At 39.0% G+C, this 5,214-nt stretch overlaps 1 pseudogene; it reads right to left on the minus strand.

The window, feature by feature from the left end:
- Positions 1-4,810: 4,810 nt before the first annotated feature.
- Positions 4,811-4,964, minus strand: LOC128775820 (U2 spliceosomal RNA; annotated as a pseudogene).
- Positions 4,965-5,214: the final 250 nt, after the last annotated feature.

Genomic DNA, 5,214 nt, shown 5'->3' on the forward strand with positions numbered 1-5,214 from the left:
CTGGAAAACCTCCAAAAGCATGGAGGTTAAGGAACACCCTACTAAAGAATGAATGGATCAACCAGGCAATTAGAGAAGAAATTAAAAAATATATGGAAACAAACAAAAATGAAAATACAATAATCCAAACGCTGTGGGATGCAGCGAAGGCAGTCCTGAGAGGAAAATACATTGCAATCCAGGCCTATCTCAAGAAACAAGAAAAATCCCAAATACAAAATCTAACAGCACACCCAAAGGAAATAGAAGCAGAACAGCAAAGACACCCCAAACCCAGCAGAAGAAGAGAAATAATAAAGATCAGAGCAGAAATAAACAATATAGAATCTAAAAAAACTGTAGAGAAGATCAATGAAACCAAGAGTTGGTTTTTTGAAAAAATAAACGAAATTGATAAACCTCTAGCCAGGCTTCTCAAAAAGAACAGGGCGATGACCCAAATAGATAAAATCATGAATGAAAATGGAATTATTACAACCAATCCCTCAGAGATACAAGCAATTATTAGGGAATACTATGAAAAATTATATGCCAACAAACTGGACAACCTGGAAGAAATGGACAAATTCCTAAACACCCACACACTTCCAAAACTCAATCAGGAGGAAATAGAAAGTTTGAACAGACCCATAACCAGTGAAGAAATTGAGTCAGTTATCAAAAGTCTCCCAAAAAATAAGAGTCCAGGACCAGATGGCTTCCCAGGAGAGTTCTACCAGATGTTTAAAGCAGAGATAATGCCTATCCTTCTCAAGCTATTCTAAAAAATAGAAAGGGAAGGAAAACTTCCAGACTCATTCTATGAAGCCCGTATTACTTTGATTCCTAAACCAGACAGAGATGCAGTAAAAAAAAGAGAACTACAGGCCAATATCCCTGATGAATATGGATGCAAAAATACTCAACAAGATACTAGCAAATCGAATTCAACAGCATATAAAAAGAATTATTCACCATGATCAAATGGGATTCATTCCTGGGCTGCAGGGCTGGTTCAACATTCGCAAATCAATCAACGTGATACATCACATTAATAAAAGAAAAGATAAGAACCATATGATCCTGTCAATTGATGCAGAAAAGGCCTTTGACAAAATTCAGCAACGTTTCTTAATAAAAACCCTCGAGAAAGTCGGGATAGAAGGAACATATTTAAAGATCATAAAAGCCATTTATGAAAAGCCCACAGCTAACATCATCCTCAATGGGGAAAAACTGAGAGCTTTTTCCCTGAGATCAGGAACACGACAGGGATGTCCACTCTCACTGCTGTTGTTTAACATAGTGTTGGAATTTCTAGCATTAGCAATCAGACAACAAAAGGAAATCAAAGGCATCAACATTGGCAAAGATGAAGTTAAGCTTTCACTTTTTGCAGATGACATATTATACATGGAAAATCCGATAGACTCCACCAAAAGTCTGCTAGAACTGATACATGAATTTAGCAAAGTTGCAGGATACAAAATCAATGTACAGAAATCAGTTGCATTCTTATACACTAATAATGAAGCAACAGAAAAACCAATAAGAAACTGATCCCATTCACAATTGCACCAAGAAGAATAAAATACCTAGGAATAAATCTAACCAAAGATGTAAAAGATCTGTATGCTGAAAACTATAGAAAGCTGATGAAGGAAATTGAAGAAGATATAAAGAAATTGAAAAACATTCAGTGCTCATGGGTTGGAAGAATAAATATTGTCAAAATGTCAGTACTACCCAAAGCTATCTACACATTCAATGCGATCCCAATCAAAATTGCACCAGCATTCTTCTCGAAGCTAGAACAAGCAATCCTAAAATTCATATGAACCACAAAAGGCCTGAATAGCCAAAGTAATTTTGAAGAAGAAGACCAAAGTGGGAGGCATCACAATCCCAGACTTTAGCCTCTATTACAAAGCTGTAATCATCAAGACAGCATGGTATTGGCACAAAAACAGACACATAGACCAATGGAATAGAATAGAAACCCCAGAACTAGACCCACAAAAGTATGGCCAACTAATCTTTCACAAAGCAGGAAAGAATAGCCAATGGAAAAAAGACAGTCTCTTTAACAAATGGTGCTGGGAGAACTGGACAGCAACATGCAGAAGGTTGAAACTAGACCACTTTCTCACACCATTCACAAGAATAAACTCAAAATGGATAAAGGACCTGAATGTGAGACAGGAAACCATCAAAACCCTAGAGGAGAAAGCAGGAAAAGACCTCTCTGACCTCAGCCGTAGCAATTTCTTACTTGACACATCCCCAAAGGCAAGGGAATTAAAAGCAAAAATGAACTATTGGGACCTCATGAAGATAAAAAGCTTCTGCACAGCAAAGAAAGCAATCAACAAAACTAAAAGGCAACTAATGGAATGGGAAAAGATATTTGCAAATGACATATTGGACAAAGGGCTAGTAGTATCCAAAATGTATAAAGAGCTCACCAATCTCCACACTCGAAAAACAAATAACCCAGTGAAGAAATGGAAACATGAATAGACACTTCTCTAAAGAAGACATCTGGATGGCCAACAGGCACATGAAAAGATGCTCAACATTGCTCCTCATCAGGAAAACACAAATCAAAACAACACTCAGATATCACCTCATGCCAGTCAGAGTGGCCAAAATGAACAAATCAGGAGACTATAGATGCTGGAGAGGATGTGGAGAAACAGGAACCTTCTTGCACTGTTGGTGGGAATGCAAACTGGTGCAGCCACTCTGGAAAACAGTGTGGAGGTTCCTCACAAAATTAAAAATAGACCTACCCTATGACCCAGCAGTAGCACTGCTAGGAATTTACCCAAGGGATACAGGAGTACTGATGCATAGGGGCACTTGTACCCCAATGTTTATAGCAGCACTCTCAGCAATAGCCAAATTATGGAAAGAGCCTAAATGTCCATCAACTGATGAATGGATAAAGAAATTGTGGTTTATATACACGATGGAGTCCTACGTGGCAATGAGAAAGAATGAAATATGGCCCTTTGTAGCAACGTGGATGGAACTGGAGAGTGTTATGCTAAGTGAAATAAGCCATACAGAGAAAGACAGATACCATATGTGTTCACTCTTATATGGACCCTGAGAAACTTAACAGAAACCCATGGGGGAGGGGAAGGAAAAAAAAAAAGAGGTTAGAGTGGAAGAGAGCCAAAGCATAAGAGACTATTAAAAACTGAGAACAAACTGAGGGTTGATGGGGGGGTGGGAGGGAGGGGAGGGTGGGTGATTGGTATTGAGGAGGGCATTTTTTGGGATGAGCACTGGGTGTTGTATGGAAACAAATTTGACAATAAATTTCATATATTAAAAAAATAAAAATAAAAATAAAAAATAAAAATAAAAAGCCTATAAGATAAAAAAAATTTCATATTTAAAAAAAAGGAGTTCACAATGAAACCTTTAATGACTCTTTAGGCCATTTGATTTGGGATCAAATACAACATATGCAAAAGTGCTAGAATGCACAAGAATCAAGCACAGCTTTCTTGCCAAGGTGATCAGCAGGGTCTGCTACATGAGAATGCATATTCCAGAGTCCCTATCAGTCAGACACACTAACCTCTGTTCAGCATGGAAGGGTGGCTTCTCTGCTCCTTCTCTGGCAAAGCCAGTATCTGGCTAGGAAAAAAAAATAAGCCATTCACATCGCCCCCAAAGGAAACTTTTTTTTTTTTTTAATTTTTTTTTTCAAATTATTTTTGGGACAGAGAGAGACAGAGCATGAACGGGGGAGGGGCAGAGAGAGAGGGAGACACAGAATCGGAAACAGGCTCCAGGCTCCGAGCCATCAGCCCAGAGTCCGACGCGGGGCTCGAACTCACAGACCGCGAGATTGTGACCTGGCTGAAGTCGGACGCTTAACCGACTGCGCCACCCAGGCGCCCCGCCCCCAAAGGAAACTTAATAGCTAACATCACAATTCACATATTGACCATTGGACACATGATGGTAAGTCCAAGAAGGGATCCTCACATCCAGAAGGTCCAGCACAAGATCCTCTAGGATAGCAAAGTGTTGGTACTGCACTGGTCTGTGCCATAACGCAAGAGGGAAATTCAGTCTGGTTATGCTGGATCAAAAATTGGCAAAGATATCTTCCAAGGTATTCTCTTTTGAGACCCTTTGCCAAAGAGTTCAATGTCAAACCATGCCTTCCTTAAGGGTACTGCAAGTGAATTGGGAAAAATGGATCCTTCTCAGAGAAGGAAATTAGGGTAGGAAGCATTAAAGCAGATGAATCACATTCTATGCAAAAATCAGTGCCTAATAATAAGATGAAGGTGGCTTGACTTCCAGAGATGGTTAACGAATGTTCCAAGGTGATCCCAGAGGCACTTGGCAGGAAAGGCAGTGTTATTCCGTTAAGAACAAACAGTTGAACGAATGTACTTGAACCAGTTTAGCTTGGAATATCTCCTTCATTTCACTGATCATATTGAAGAACTCCAGAAACTACTTTCAAGGAATTCTCCAACTACTCAACCATATCCAATAGGTATAAAGCCTAAGGCAAACCTTGGCAACCACAAGGATACCATAAAGTGTACCCTGAAAGATCATCTCCATCTAGGGCCTGCAATAAGTAAGCTCCTTGCTATTCCAAAGGAAAATTTGTTTAAGTAAGTCTAAATTTACCAATGCCAATTTCAGCGTTACCACTGAAAAAACTAAAACAATTGTCATTCAGGTGGCACTCTGATTTGTCATCAATTCAGAATTTACTAAATCTTAAATTTTCCTAATTATATAATACTGCTTTCAAAGAATCCAGGGACAGGACTGCATTTTGAAGATGTATTGATGATGTGCTCAAAAAGCCTTGTGGAAATAACCATTGACTACCTCACTTGATGAAATTAGTTACAAGAATGAGGAAAAAATTTTTCATATAAAATCAGAAATGTTAATGTCTCCTTCTACACTTGATCTTAGCCAAAAGGCCGAGAAGCAATTTTAATGTCTCCTTCTAAAGTTACCTATGTTACTAGCATTCACCCCACCTAAGACAATATGAATGTAATTACAGTTACCCTTCTAAAAAGGCCAGGCATGAATTTTAAGCTACTTAATAGCTCTTGAATTTCTACCAGGTTTTCAGTTATGAGGCCAATCACTGTTTCAGCTATACAAGTACTGTTTCCCATGGCCCTGACCGCAGTAAGAGTTAAGTCTGACATCTGGAAAGCACAGCAGCCCCTGGTG

The sequence above is a fragment of the Panthera pardus genome, unplaced genomic scaffold (assembly GCF_024362965.1).
Source record: "Panthera pardus isolate Hobbes unplaced genomic scaffold, ASM2436296v1 HiC_scaffold_8, whole genome shotgun sequence".
Taxonomy (NCBI): domain Eukaryota; kingdom Metazoa; phylum Chordata; class Mammalia; order Carnivora; family Felidae; genus Panthera; species Panthera pardus.